This window comes from Homalodisca vitripennis, chromosome 5 (genome assembly GCF_021130785.1).
Source record: "Homalodisca vitripennis isolate AUS2020 chromosome 5, UT_GWSS_2.1, whole genome shotgun sequence".
In the NCBI taxonomy this organism is placed as follows: Eukaryota; Metazoa; Arthropoda; class Insecta; order Hemiptera; family Cicadellidae; genus Homalodisca; species Homalodisca vitripennis.
The window spans coordinates 28,275,868-28,292,507 of NC_060211.1; the positions used below are offsets into that span (position 1 = coordinate 28,275,868).

General features: G+C 31.9%; 1 long non-coding RNA gene across 1 annotated transcript in view; it reads left to right on the plus strand.

Annotated features, from left to right (window-relative positions):
- Window positions 1-16,640, plus strand: part of LOC124361898 — a 174,458-nt gene that overhangs the window by 126,124 nt on the left and 31,694 nt on the right. The window lies entirely within an intron of this gene.

Consider the following 16,640-nt stretch of genomic DNA (forward strand, 5'->3'; position numbering starts at 1 on the left):
TCCTGTCCATTTTGAATTATTTTGCTCAGAAACGTTTATGTTCACTATGATAAAATCGAAAAGCTTATATAACATATGTTACCAAAAAATAATTCACAATTTTGAAAGTCTTATTAAACAATCTGAATGTGATGCAAAAGCCACAACTGGAATTGTAGAATTTCTTTGTAGACTAAGAAAAATTGTTTTATATATGGAGAGAAATATGTTTAATAATTCACTATTGTATTATTAGGAGATATTTTGTCAACACAGAATTGGCGGTCATAAATATGAAAAAATTATATTGAGGAGGATTATATTTTTTAACAAAAAAAGGTAGACGTTTTGTATGTTCGGTTTCCCAAAACACATATTAAAAACACTCCAAATTAAATAGAACTGGAACTAGAAATAAAAAAAATGTGATAACCAAATTATAACCAACAAATAAATACAAGCAACTAACTACAAAATACAAACTTGTTATCAGCTGCTGTGTAAAATGTTAAATTCTTATTAACAGAAATTAGATTACAAGGAAGGTTAAGAGAATCGTATATTTAACTGTGCATCTGCTTGTTTATAGATTTTAAAATCAATTGAGGCGCAATTGTAAAAGTTTAAATTAAATAGATTTTTACTAGGTCAATATTTTATTATCTGGTTTTATAATTGGTTTTCAATTATAAATTCCTTTAAGGTTGAAGTAATTTCGGAGGTAACTTTGGTCGCATGAGTAGAAAATGTTTTTTATTAGGCATTATTTACTCTTAAAGGAGTGTGTGTTAACATTCCAAAAATATAGGCAATCAATGGAACGGTTTATCGCAGTAGTTAACAAATTTAATGTCCCTCACGCCAAAAAGTATTGTAACAACCATTGCATGACTTTTGGGATGGAAAGCATTTGGAACTGCCACGTTTGAACTGTAACGAAATAAACGTTACGTTAGAATTTCACGATTATTGCTACAGTTAACACCGTGGGAACGATCTCTGTGAACGCGCATTCCATTGTTGTGAATGAAACTGCTGAATTTTAACAGGAATGGTGCTTCTGTAAGTACTATTTTTACCTAATTAATGTTTCACACGTATAATAACTAACAGGATTTCGGATATTTACCATCGTTATAGGTAATAAAACATAACGTTTCGAGTATTGGAATCTATCCTCTTCGTCAAGTGGGGGGGGGGAGGGAGTATTCCCCTGACGAAGAGATTGCAATCTTCGAAACGTTGTGTTATACCTTTTATAACCTTTAACGTTGGCAAATGTACGAAATCCTGTTCTCCTTTCAAACCCTCCATCGTCGATATCAAACTTTATACATTAAATGAGATAGTTTATTCATATTTTTCTCTCTACTGAAACATACGATGTTGTGTAACACCAAGTTAACCGCAGTGTAACACGCTGCAACAACTGTTACGTAATGTTCCTGACATTTCCAACGAGTAACGGAAGCTTGGACCATTCACGAGAATAATTGTCTATAAACAACTCGGGTATGAATAGCATCTGAGTAACCCTAATCTCTGTTCCAGACAACAACCGGAGACTTGGTTTAGTGTGAATATTTCAGACCAGAGAGCAGTTAAACAAAAAACACACTTTAACTTGCTTTAAACACACTGACAAAGCATCACTGCTTGTAAACTGAGCAGAATAATCTCTTATAATGCTAAACACGGAGTATATAAGTTATGTTCTTCTTAAGCCTGTCTGTAATTGTATTTAAAAATCCGTGAAGTGTTTTGGGTATAATTTGCGGATCACATGACAGTTTTGCAGTTTATTTAAGTCACGTGACATGATTTAAATCCATAAAAATATAATCTCAAAGTTTCATTGAAACTTTAAATGTATAACTACCAAGATAAGAAGAGATATCTTAAAATAAAGCAGTAGAGACAGTTCTTAGTATACTACAGAATTCTAAGTAGTATATCACAACAACTATACATAAAATTGCAATGATAGTTTAAACACTGACTTCCAGGAATGACTTCACGATAAAAATCTTCGAAATACACTTAATCAAAACTCAATTTGAAGTTCTTCTGAGTGAATGTGATACTAGATACTCGTATATCCATGATGATATAAAATTAACACTGTTTTGTCTTCTGTTTAGCCTTATATCACGCGATTTAGTGGTAGTTTTGAGATTGTTTCTAATTTAACCCTGTAATATATAATTTCAAAAAAATATATGTATGAAACATATCTCTTAAACAACATAATAGCATTTATTGTTTTAGCTGCGTGACAGCTAGTGTAATGACTAAATATTTCTTGTTAAACATTAACACAAATTTAGACCTTAGGTTGCAGAACTACCTAATCAAAGTATGGAATTCATACACAGCATATTTCTGTACTTCATATTTATTTCCTAAGATACGAGTACATCATGATATCTTACTACAGAACTCCTGATCTATGACCTACAATCTTAGAATAGGCTAGGTGTAGGTACAAAATTTGCAGATGAAGTCATAAATTTTTGGATTTATTATGGAGGTTTGGAAATAATCATGGAGATGGAGATATCCTCAAATTGAATGTGTTGAATTACAATTTAAAAGCAGTTTGTTGATAACGCTCTTCTTATAATGGGGGAACACTATTATTAATTTGTAGACATAAAATTTAACAGTAATGTCTTTATTAAACACACACGCACGCGCACACACACACACACACACACACACACACACACACACACACACACATATAATGAACATATATGGAAAATAAATGCAAGGTTTCTTATATTAAAGAATCAAACTTCTTTACATCCTTTATATTTCGACAAATTGTCGTTTTCAAAAAGGATATAAAATACAAGTACATTATAGTGTATATAATTTTTGGCGATATATGTGTATATATATGAATATATATATATATATATATATATATATATATATATATATATATATATATATATATATATGCATAAGGATTAGATTATTTTTAAAAATCCTTTTTTCATACATATGCAGATATTATTCGCAGTATTTATTCTTCAAAATCAGGTGTAATATTATTTATCAAAAAATTAAGACATGAATTCTATCGTATTATAAGAAGAAACATTCACTCTAATGTAATATTCAGTAAACGAATTTTTAATCTTTTTACTAAGTTTACTCTAGTCAAAATAAAAAGGTTCAGAAACTTCTAAACTTTAGAATTTATGAAAAACAACAAAAAGATTATCCTCTTCGCCAAAAGAATCTAAAGAGTTTAATTTGACTGCATAGTGCAGTTGGAGGAGCGCAATATTCTGTTGAATGTGTAAAGAAAAGTGAGCGCTGGAAGGTGAAAATGGAGTTCTGTCAAGGTATTTACATGTTAATTAAGGTGAATTTCAATGGTAAGACGTGTTTTCATCAAAGTTTCTGTCTTTTACGGACTTGGTGAGTGTTAATTTCATAAGCACGCGTTCATCTTTATAATTAATCCATCTGCCTGGATATACTAAGTTGTATTAACGTACATTTTAAAGTACACTTAAAAAATTTGATGCTTGTCACGAATAAAAACACTGTGGGCAGATCTAAACCCAATTGTTTTATTTCAAAAGACCAATATTTTATCGTGCTTTTGAACCACCATCAATCGTCATACAGCCTGCCAACTTTCTAGAACTTGATCGTTCAACGACATTTTTTTCAAGGAACAACTACTTGCTGTTGCCAGAGTCAGTCGTCTTGCGATGACCTCTATAACTAATAATCTCTTGTAATTAGCTGCAACCCTTTCTTTGACCGTTCATTTATCTGAATGTTTACTGGAAAGGACATTGATGAATAAAGAGCATAATGATGGTGATCTCCTGCTGAATTTATTCATGGGTCAATATTTCAAAGAAGAAATAAAATCCAAACTGGAGAAGTTTTACTCTTACATTGGATATTATTCAAAATATTTGTTCGCTTTTAATTATATTAAGTTTCATCTACATTTTTTTTAAACTTAAACTGCTATTTCTATTTTCACTTTGGTGATCGCTTCAACTAGAGAATATTCCAAATAATGCTGATTTGTACCTGTCTAGTTAGGAATATTCTATGTTGTCTTTACAGTCTTTAAATTATATGTAGTGATTTTCGACTTTAAAGAAAGAAATCCCGCCAAAATAGTATTATTTACCTCGACGGTTTTATTATTGTTGATGTTATTGAACTCGAGGACTCTTTGCTGAATTTACGACATTATAGCCTGAAAAACCGAATAGGAGTTGATTATAAGATATATATCTCATAGGGACTATTACTGGTAACAAGACTAAATTTTATAGTGGTAATCTTTGAAAAAAGGAGCCATTCATAGCATCATTTAAAAGCTTGTTTTATGCAGTACCGGAAACAAAATTTATTTGGTTAGAGTTCATTTTACAGGAGTGGTTTTCGAAAAAAAATAACTGTTTCACATACATTTTAAACTACCATTTCGAAACGCATAGAGATAACAAAATCTTGTCTTCGCCAAAATGTTTTAGATTCAAAGACCTTTAAAATGGTGTACAACACGACATGTGTTTGCATTTCAAAGTTTTCAGATTCAAAACGTGGGAACCTCTGTTTTGGAACACTCTATATTAATAAAGACTTGAAATGATTTCTAAAAATTCTATAAAATCATATTTAGTGGGGGAATCCGTTAAACTAAATCTCTGCAGTAAGCCGTTTGACCATTACTCATTTAAGACGAATGGTCTGAAACGTCCTGTACACGAGATCACAATTTTTTATGTGACACTTGTGGTTTCTTACTATGAAATAAGCTTTTAAAAGATGTGCAAATTACCACAAGCTTTTATAACAACTTTTAATAGCTTAGAAATGGCTATTTCTTCTATTTTAAAAGAAATTAAATTCAACAAAAAAGATGGTAGTAAAGTTTTTCAGTTATATAGTAAATCGCAAGGTTGGCAGATTTCATAGAAATTCACCTATCACGTCTCCAGAACCAAAATTCTTCACAATAAAAAAAACTATACATATGAGTCTGTATGGATATGCAATATAGCGCGTGCACGACAAGATAGGACTACGCCACAGTACGTGTCCTGTAACTGGCTTCCCTGAGCTTGCATGTAATTTCAAGTTTACAGACTAATTAATTTTGATAGTTAGGTTAAATTCATTACTTTGTCAATTACTATAATGTCATACAATTGTGTTCAGTTTCTTTACAAATTTATGAATTCTACGATTTTCTCGTTTGCCGTTCTTACCCATTAGACCAATGTAAAAATGTTTGCTAACGCTCAGCCAAATCCCATAGTGTGATACGCACCGTAATGAAAGTCGACGTTTAATATCTATATATTAAACGTCGAATTTACATCGTGCGAAATTTCGTCTGTAGATAATTTTGTTCGAGACATTTTGTGCGTTTTGAGATAATTTCGTTCTCGATATAACTTGCTAACAGGCAGGCGAACTGACATAAATAGAATTGTTTCTATTTCCTCGAGTGATAGGCTTCACGAAAGTGAACGTAGGTTGAGGCCAATAACTACCGTATTTGTCACAGATTCGGAATAAAGTTGGTGGAAATATATCACCTGTATAGCTTAAATGAATTACTTGGCCAACACAAATTTTACTCTACATATTTTCCGAAATCTATGATTTCATTTCATTAAGATTTAAGAAAAACTGCTCAGAGTCTAAAAAAAGGAATGGTTGTATTTTATATATATATATATATATATATATATATATATATATATATATATATATATATATATATATATGTAGGTCTTACGAGCATATGGACATATAAATCATTAAAGTTTCGTCAAAAGTAAATGTCGTACAATTTAACCCTTATATTGTTTTGAGTAATAAAAGACTATTTCCTCAATATCCTACAGAAAATAAAACATAATTCCTAAACATAGATTAACGCTCTTCCAAATATCATTACTATATTTGGGACCAAAATATTTAATTTCTTCCCTGGCACCATAAAGAGCTGCCCAGACAATCGTCCCTTAAATCTCTGTAGGGATCCTTTCTCATAAATGGGGGCTATAAAAACTTAAAAAAATTTATATTAACTTGTGTTCATAGTCTCTCATAATGTTAATAGTTTTTTAACATTAAAAAGTATAAAGATACTATTTGTTAAGTATCTGTATACGTTATGACTGTACTCGAAACACTACAATGTATCAATGAACAATAGAGTACTCTATTTTACAGTTTATGACCTAATTAAGGCTGCAGGTTTCAGACTTTCAGACAATTAATATATCAGGCAAGTAAGAGATCCGGGTTCGAGTCCCGGCGGAGCAAGTACTTTTTGCGATTCAATGTTTATTGACATAAATTAAATTCGGCTATTGCCATTTATACAAATTTAATTAATGTAAATAGAAGTCATTTGACAAGTATTTGGTCTTCCGATCATATGTTAGTTTGGTTATTTAAACACATATGTGAAAGAAACGGCCAAATACAAAATAATTGAATCGTAAAAAGTGAGGGCTCTGTGGTGTAATGGTAGCATATTCACCCGGCAAGTGAGAGATCCGGGTTCGAGTCCCGGCGGAGCAAGTACTTTTTGCGATTCAATGTTTATTGAAATAAATTATATATATATATATATATATATATATATATATATATATATATAGATTACGTTATTGGTACGATTTGGAATTTTTCGCGAGAGTTCACAGTTAAATTTGAAACTTTCCTAATCCGTTTCTCAGTGAAAAGCGTACATCCCAAAGATCAACTTCAAAATTCCAAGCTTTATTTTTTTATGGAAGGTCTGATAGGATAACAGGAGTTCGGTCATTTGCCATTTATATGGTTATAAAATGTAAAACACAACGTTTCGAGGATTGAAATCCATCCTCTTCGTCAGGTGGGGAGTTATCAGTACATACTAAAATAGAGAACAGAAATTAAAAAAAGAATGGAAAGAAACGTTGAACCCTTTTCATTGCATTTCCACTGCAAAGTATCCCACTGTAGCCTGTGCTGGTGTGATGTGTGATTGTGTTTCTCGTACTCGTGACTTGTGCTTGGGGCTTGCATTATCTGCAGTGACAACGCCTGGACTAGACTCCAAGCCGCTTTTGGGAATGTTAGAACCCTTTTCTTTTCCTTCCTTTCTTCTTCCTGTTTTCTATTTTTGTATATACTAATAAATCCTCCACATGATGAAGAGGATAGATTTCAATCCTCTAAACGTTGAGTTATACCTTTAGTAACCATAACTATGGCAAATGTCCGAAATCCTGTTATCCTGTCCAAGCATTAGCTGCCAATAGTTTTAAAATATTCTTATGTGTGAAAAATATCACTATTTCTCACAGATTTCAACAGTATATTCCCAATTTTCTTCTACAAATATGACCATAATATAAAACTCAATTGAAGTAACTCAACTTGTCACATGAATTTATAAAACTGAAATATCGGTTTAGAACTCAGTTCACGCTGGGAAATGTTTGAATAATAAATTACGATACTAAAGCACACCCAATGACGGGGAGTTATCGATTCACCTCAGACTGATATAGTTGTTACAGAACCTAACAATATAATGTGACAAATTGAACCAGACAGTGTGATTGTGCCGAAGCACTCTAAGACTAGTTGTTAATGTTGAATGCTTTTAATAAACTTTAGTACCTTCTCTGCACCTACTGCAAATTTGTATGTATCTACTTAGGGAAATATACAGGGTCTTTAAAAGTATGACAACTTTGTGTGTTTTGAATGAGAACAAATAAAAACACCCAATTCTGTACAGATCGAAAAAAATATAAATTTCATGTGTGGAAGTCATCTCGAGTTATAAAACGGAAGATGAATCGTAACGTATAAGGGTTAAATTGTACGACATTTACTTTTGACGAAACTTTAATGATTTATATGTCCATATGCTCGTAAGACCTACATATATATATATATGTATACATATATATATATATATGTATACATATATATATATATATATATATATATATATGTATACATATGTAGGTATTACGAGCATATGGACATATAAATCATTAAAGACCTACATATATATATATATGTATACATATATATATATATGTATACATATATATATATATATATATATATATATAATATATATATATATATATGTATACATATGTAGGTATTACGAGCATATGGACATATAAATCATTAAAGTTTCGTCAAAAGTAAATGTCGTACAATTTAACCCTTATACGTTACGATTCATCTTCCGTTTTATAACTCGAGATGACGTCCACACATGAAATTTAAATTTTTTCGATCTGTACAGAATTGGGTGTTTATTTTTTCTCATTTAAAACATACAAAGGTGTCATACTTTTAAAGACACTGTATATTTCCCTGAGTAGATACATACAAATTTGCAGTAGGTGCAGAGAAGGTACTAAAGTGTATTAAAAGCATTCAACATTAACAACTACTCTCAGAGTGCTTCGGCACAATCACACTGTCTGGTTCAATTTGTCACATTATATTGTTAGGTTCTGTAACAACTATATCAGTCTGAGCGTCGCTCGGTGAATCGATAACTCCCCGTCATTGGGTGTGCTTTAGTATCGTAATTTATTATTCAAACATTGCCCAACGTGAACTGAGTTCTAAACCGATATTTCAGCTTTATAAATTCATGTGACAAGTTGCGTTACTTCAATTGAGTTTTATATTATGGTCATATTTAGAAGAAAATTGGGAATATACTGTTGAAATCTGTGGGAAATAGTGATATTTTTCACACATAAGAATATTTTAAAACTATTGGCAGCTAAGACTTGGACAGGATAACAGTATTTCGGACATTTGCCATCGTTATGGTTACTAAAGGCATAACTCAACGTTTCGAGGATTGAAATCTATCCTCTTCATCATGTGGGGGATTTATTAGTATATACAAAAATAGAAAACAGGAAGAAGAAAGGAAGGAAAAGAAAAGGGTTCTAACATTCCCAAAAGCGGCTTGGAGTCTAGTCCAGGCGTTGTCACTGCAGATAATGCAAGTCCCAAGCACAAGTAAAGAGTACGAGAAACACAATAACACATCACACCAACACAGGCTACAGTGGGATACTTTGCAGTGGAAATGCAATGAAAAGGGTTCAACGTTTCTTTCCATTCTTTTTTTTTATTTCTGTTCTCTATTTTAGTATGTACTGATAACTAAAATCATCAACCTGACGAAGAGGATGGATTTCAATCCTCGAAACGTTGTGTTTTACATTTTATAACCATATAAATGGCAAATGACCGAACTCCTGTTATCCTGTCAGACCTTCCATCAAAAATAAAACTTGGAAATTTTGAAGTTGATCTTTGGGCTGTACGCTTTTCACTGAGAAACGGATTAGGAAAGTTTCAAATTTAACTGTGAACTCTCGCGAAACATTACAAATCGTACCAATTACGTAATCTATATATATATATATATATATATATATATATATATATATATATATATATATATATATATATATATATTGTCTGAAAGTCTGAAACCTGCAGCCTTAATTAGGTCATAAACTGTAAAATAGAGTACTCTATTGTTAATTTATACATTGTAGTGTTTCGAGTACAGTCATAACGTATAAAGATACTTAAGAAATAGTATCTTTATACTTTTTAATGTTAACAAACTATTAACATTATGAGAGACTATGAACATAAGTTAATACAAATTTATTAAGTTTTTATAGCCTCCATTTATGAGAAAGGGGGGGGAAAGGGGAGAAACCCCTACAGAGATTTAAGGAACGATTGTCTGGGCAGCTCTTTATGGTGCCAGGGAAGAAATTAAATATTTTGGTCCCAAATATAGTATTGATATTTGGAAGAGCGTTAATCTCTGTTTAGGAATTATGCAACTGTTTTATTTTCTTGTGTTGTACTAGTAGGATATTGAGGAAATAGGCTAGTCTTTTATTACTCAAAACGAAAATAGAAATATATTTGACAAAAGAAATATATTTGAAATATATGTTAAGATTCTCTCTCGACGAAAATATCCTATGCAATTTTCTTTTTGTCTGAAGCCACAGATAATCCTAAACGTCTTTTTGAAGTACAAAAGCTATCACCAAAGCTGATTCAGAAACCTTCCCCCAAACACACATAGCTGAGAAAACTGTCAATTTTTCCGAAATATACAAATTTTAAAGTTTCTTTATTTAAGAAATTATATAGATACCGGAGGCAGTAGAACACTCTGGCAAGCCTTAATGCATACCTGATCAAGCTGAGAGTTCCACCTTAGGCCAGAATAAAATTTTTAAACCCAAGAACGACACACGATCTGAAAGTACGAATGAATCCCCATTGTAACGACATGTCTCGTGAACCTCATTCACCAGGTCAAATTTTATAATGTTAGATTTGTGACAATTTAATTTGAGATTATTTATTGAAAACTATGTATGAAGTAGGCCCGTGGTACTTCGTAATATTCCTGGAAGAGATTCGAGACGGATTGAGTGCAAGGGAAGAATAGTGTCGTCAGCTTATTGGACAAGATGACCCTATACTTGATTACCAAGTTAATTGACATATATAAAACAAAGTAACTGTCCCAAAATAGACCCTTGCGATACTCCTGCTCTGAAATCATTAAAATTTGAAACGGTTATTTTTCGTTTTATAGCTTAATTGCACGCTCTGTTTCTTTTTATTTAAATGAGAACCAAACATTTCAGGGTTATGCCTCTGATACCACAGGCGTCAAGTATAAAAAGCACAATATTATGATTTACGGTGTATAGAATATACTCGTACATTTTCACAATCATGTTTTTACCTTAAGTATGACAATTTTCAAACAATCGCAAATAGTTAAACTATGTTGAAAAATGGTTTCATAAATTAATGACGAGTGATTGGCCTTAGTATTTGAACTTAAACTCTAGTAAGGCTTTCGACGTTAATATATTAAACGAATCTCAAAATATATGGAACGGAATTTTGTATAACTTTCATTTTATCGCTTTATCTAAAAGTAATTTGGGAACAGATGTGGCTACCATATATTAACCAGAAGAGCTAAAGGTTCAGTAGAATTATTAACAAGTATTTAAGTTAAGATATCAGTATATTTCGAATATCAAACTGTTCAAAACTATCAATGTTTCTAAACATAAAGAACCTGCATAAATATTAATAAAGTAGAATTGTCGATATGATATAAATCGTATCATACTTGAATCCTTTTAACGTTTTACTGGTATTTTTAGAGAGATGCATTTTATTGAGCAATTAATGAGTTCCGCGTCGAATAACTGTAATCGTGATAATTTAGCGATTGAAATACAATTATATTGTATGAATATTTTCTGGATTATCAATAAAATATACATAAATACTTAAAATAATATAGACAGGCATGTACGCATAATAAGAGTGAACATTTTATTTGGACATTTTAAACTAAGTTTTAAGTAGAACACCAAGTTTATTTGTTTTTTTATGAATGTAGGAAAAAGGTTCATGTTCTAGCCCCTGAACTACAATAATGTGTATTTAAAGAGGTTTTTACATACCGGTACATTTATTTAGTCAGTAATCCAAAAACAATATTGAGCTTACAACATCGTTGTAAGATTGAAACGCGTAAGCACAATATTACTTTTTGGATTGCTGACTAAAGGTATGTAAAAACCTACTTATACTGAATCTAGAGCTTTTTCATATATTGCTTGTCCTCGTATGTCGCAGGATTGGTAACTAAAAAAATAATGTGTAAACACAAAAATTATGTCGAGCTAACCAAATATTGCTTTACTAGTTTTATAAATATTTGTGGTGGTAAAAGTTTAAACGGTAAGTGAAAGATTCTTTCCTTTATCGAAGTAGGACAATATACATGATATTGCAAGCTTAATTGTAATATATGTATTAGTATAAAATGTAGTATATCTTTTTTAAAGTGTACAACAATGAACAACACCTATAACATTCAGACACACATAAGAATACAATTCATTCCCTTATTAACTCATTATTATCAAATCCACATTGCATGTAGATTTTTAATGTGAGTTTCTAATTTTCCCAGCTGCACGTCAAAAATAGAACTGAATAAAACACACCTGACACCAAAAGGCGTTTTAAACAAGCTTTAAATTTTAATTTTGAATGTGTTCAAGCATTCCAGGAAGCCCATTGATTAATCTGAAACCGTATTGGTTTTGGAGCTGCTGTTCCATTTTGTCGTAGTCGTTTGTTGCTCATACCCCCTGTGTCTTAATTGTGAAACCCCATACCCCCAAACGAAGTACACTTTGAGAAGCGGTATAGAGTCATTTAGAGGGTATAGAGGCTGGATGAAGCACCGAGGGTTTTTGAAGTTACTACTTCTTTTGGCGGGTTATGGATGTATGTTTTGCTTTCGTTTCGCGTCACAGAAAGATCGTCACGCTTGTTCGCTCTGGAGCCGCTAGGGGCGAGACTACCACGGCCCTTTTGATATCAGGCAGAGCGTTTCTCTGTTCAGTGGCTATACAGGAGTGCTAGTAAGGGGTTACTGTCGTTCCTTATAGAAGTGACTACTTCTTTTGGTGGCCTATGGATTGGTTTGAATAAATCTGCGAACTACTAGTTTATTTATAAATGAATTCAACGTAAAATTGATTAACTTACTGAATCGTTTATTAGAACTATTTAGAGCTCATTGGACACTAAATTGAATTTCAGCACGGTTAATATTAATTCCTATTCTATCAGCTCACTACTAGTTTCGTACTTGAAGAGATTAAAAATTTCTATATCACATTACGTTTAAGCGGGGTCTTTCAGACATATTACTGTACCTGTCAGCTTTGAAACGTCATCCTGTCCATTGGATGAGCTTTAGCGAAGTCTATTGATCAAGGAGATGGAAACATTTCATTTCTGTCTGTATGTCTGCACGGTATCTAAAAAAACAAATTGACCTAAAGACTTACAATTATGCAATTATGCGTGAAGCTTCAGTTCTATAAGAGCAACACTGAGTTCGATTACGGTGCATGTCCCTCTGGGATTTGGCTGAGCGTTAGCAAATATTTTTACGTTGGTATTATGATGGGTAACTATGGTGTCAGCGAGAAAATAACATAAATTAAACACTGACATAAAACCACATTTAATGAACAGAAATTCGTACTTATCATATAAATAGATATCTCGAAAATGTCTCATCTGTAGATGATAAATTAGCATGAAACTTTGAGTAATGACTGCATATGTCCACTCATTGACTTTGGCTAAAAATCATTGAATCCTTTCACTCAGTAGGCGGACAGTTACCTTTTGCCTGCAGGGGAATTTTAAATGTTTTTCTTCATAACTCACCACCCGTTTATTCGTCCGGAGGACATCTCAAGAAGATGACGTATAGACTTAAAATTTTCATGCAATTTCAGAAAAGCCTGTTACGCAACACTTCGTGTGGCATAATTCTACCTTGTATAACTTTTATTGGAAATGGAGATGATATAGATCACCATGAAGTAGTCCTTAAGATTTTGCTATACTAAAAAAAAGTGACTTATGAAGGTAGTAAACAACGCAGATACATCACGATACATTAATCCGCGTCTCTAAGATCATTTCCCTGTCCATTCAGAGTTGTTGTCCGCAATAAGAGAGATAATGTGACATATTACGATCAAAGCAATAAACATTTGTAGGTTACGATCCGGAGTCATAAAACGTGTGCTGTACAAAACGTAGATACTTTCAACACTTTATGCTTAACATGTTGAGTGCGACAGACGTCATAGTGCGTACTGGAAGGTTACGAATACTACATTTTTTATAGCTGGACAGTTATTGTCCAGTAATTTAACACACTATGTGCTACATACGTTCTAATGCGTAAGAGTATTTTCAGTATAGAGCTACAGTGAAGGTGTTAAAGTTACATTCTAGTCGTGAAAACTTGTGCTGTATGACTTTTTACACAAATAATTATTCATCAGTGACTGATATCTCAGCGATGAAAATTCGATATTTATATGCATCGAGAAAAATATTAACTAATGACATACACACTATTCTCAAAAACGTTAACGTGTTCGTTAATCGTTAAAATCTTTATAGATACCCTTTAATTTAAGACAGTACCGGTAAAAAGAACAAGGTTGAAAGAACTCTTTCGCTAAAGTAGAAGCCATTTCCAACAATGGCGCCATCTAGCAGCAAGAAGCACAGTTACGAGGGTGATTGCCCTGAGTATAATCTGAGGCAATATCAAGACATTTCCTCTTTCTGTAGACGACCTTGGCAGCGTGGTGGTGGTAAGCAAATTACTATCTTGGCAAACGTTCAGTGCACAGTAGCAGCTGTTGGACTATTGAACGACGTGATGTCCTCTCCATGGGGAATTCTATTCGTGTCCAACAGTTTAAACCAATATTAAACTTGCTTTAGCTGATAGAACAGTGAACATTTCAAACTCATACAGGTTTATCTATTCAAACAAAATTAGTTGGCAATCAGATTTTCCGTTATCGTTTGTACTGACCCGTTCTCAATATTACGTAGTTTGTTCAATATTTGAAGACTGGTAGACAATTTTGGTTTTCAATATTTGAATAAATATGTGAGGCGTAAAGATTACAACTCAAGATATTATTTAGAGTCTTGCGCTTACAACTAAAAAAAAGGGTCTGAATGTAGTAACAATACTCAATACTCAATAAGATACAATAGTTAACTGAAAGGGCGTATATAAATATTTAGGAATGTAACAATGATAATTAATAAGAATAACTAATAATTATTAATGTCAGTGCATTGTGTTATAACAACAATTTTGAACAGAATACGTTATATTGTGTAATGGACTAGTGAAGTTTTGTACCGTTTCAAAAACTAAACTCTTGAAACTTAAGCTAATAAAAATACAGAAGTTACCTGAAAGTGCATCTTTAAATATTTATTAATGTAACAACAATAATTAATAAGAATAACGTTATTAATGGCAGTGCATTGTGTTATAACAACAATTTTGAACAGAATACGTTATATTGTGTAACGGACTAATAAAGTTTCGTACTTTAAACTAAATGTATGTTTTTTGAAAAGAATCGTTTTAAACATCACATGTGAAACATTAAGTTATATCTAAAACATCGTTGTTATAAATCTATAGTAATTGAAATAAAAGTATAGAGTGAGTACTTAACATGATTGCATAGGCGTAGATACAGTTTGCTTGGGTTTACCAATATCTTATCTTAATTTGCAAAAGGTTCACTAACTTTCTCCATCTTGAATAAAAGCGTGTATACTACATATAATGTAATACAAAAGAAAAAACTCAATAAATCTTTAACTACAATTCGTTTACGTAAATTGTATGTTTGTCGATGTGAATTGTATTAGATATCACCACTGGCGTATTAGTAATGTTTTAAAAATATTAGGACCAAATCTTTAATATTTAAATTGTGTATTATTAAAAAACAGCCTCATGTTTGAGTTACATTAGGAGTGTCTTATTAAAGTACATAATACATATCAAAGTTTACTTCTAAGTTATATTAGATTGATTTAGTATACAATATCAGCCTATTGAAATCACCCTCATAGTAGCACTACCGAAACTCCTGTATAACCTTACAGAAAACGGCCTTCAGAGCCCAAAATTACCCTCCGTTCAAAATATTTTATATAATACTTGCTGTTTCTCCCGGTTTCGCACGCTTTTCTTAAACTTTAATCGTGTATGTGCACTTCTGGTTCAAGTGAATTATATTTACAACACCGATTTAAAGTTTGCCTTGTTGCCACGATCAAGAAAATCTGTATTTTTGTAGATATTGTACACTCAAGCTTTATGTTCAACCTGAAATGTATCTTAAAGACAAAATTTGTCTGTAAGATGTATATTTAATATACATCTTACCTTATCCCCTTCAAATAGTGTTTGGCTATTTAATGTACGTAAATGTTTCGTAATTGCAGTTTATAGTGTGCAGGCGCTTTGAAAACTTATCTTTTGCAGCGCCGCCTGGTGGCGAGTTACATTAATGGACATAGCATATAAACCTTTTCCGTAAAAATACATACAAATTTTCATAGTGGGCATAATAATTCATATTAAAACTCTCTATACAATCTTTAGGATTTTGTTTCATGGACCAAGAGGGGCTAAAATTAAACGCTACCAATGGTTTTTTCTTTCGATTTTACTTTTTATTTCAGAAACCAGAAAAGAAATTTCCAATTCGGAAAAATTATTTTTCTTGTAGTCAAAAACCAAAAGAATACGTAATATTATGTTACCATATCACGTTTGAATATTGCGGGTGATGGAAGTTTCTGATAAGATTGTGAATTTTTTACAGTATAATAAAAGTTTCGAAATCTAATTACAAACAATCTGACATCTAGGTTATAAAAAGCGGTTAGAATCTAGCAAATAATGTAGATTTAAGCTGTCAATGGTTATAATGACGGTTAATCATGCCGTAAAGATGTAAACAATGCCAAGAAGCCACTTCGTTTGAATATTGCGGCCGATTCAAGTTTAACAAATTCACACCTCCGTTATTTATAAACCTCGAAAAATAAAATAAAATGTATTCTGAATGCTGATAAGATTTATTAAACCTTTTGTGATAAACAATTTTATTACCAGAGGT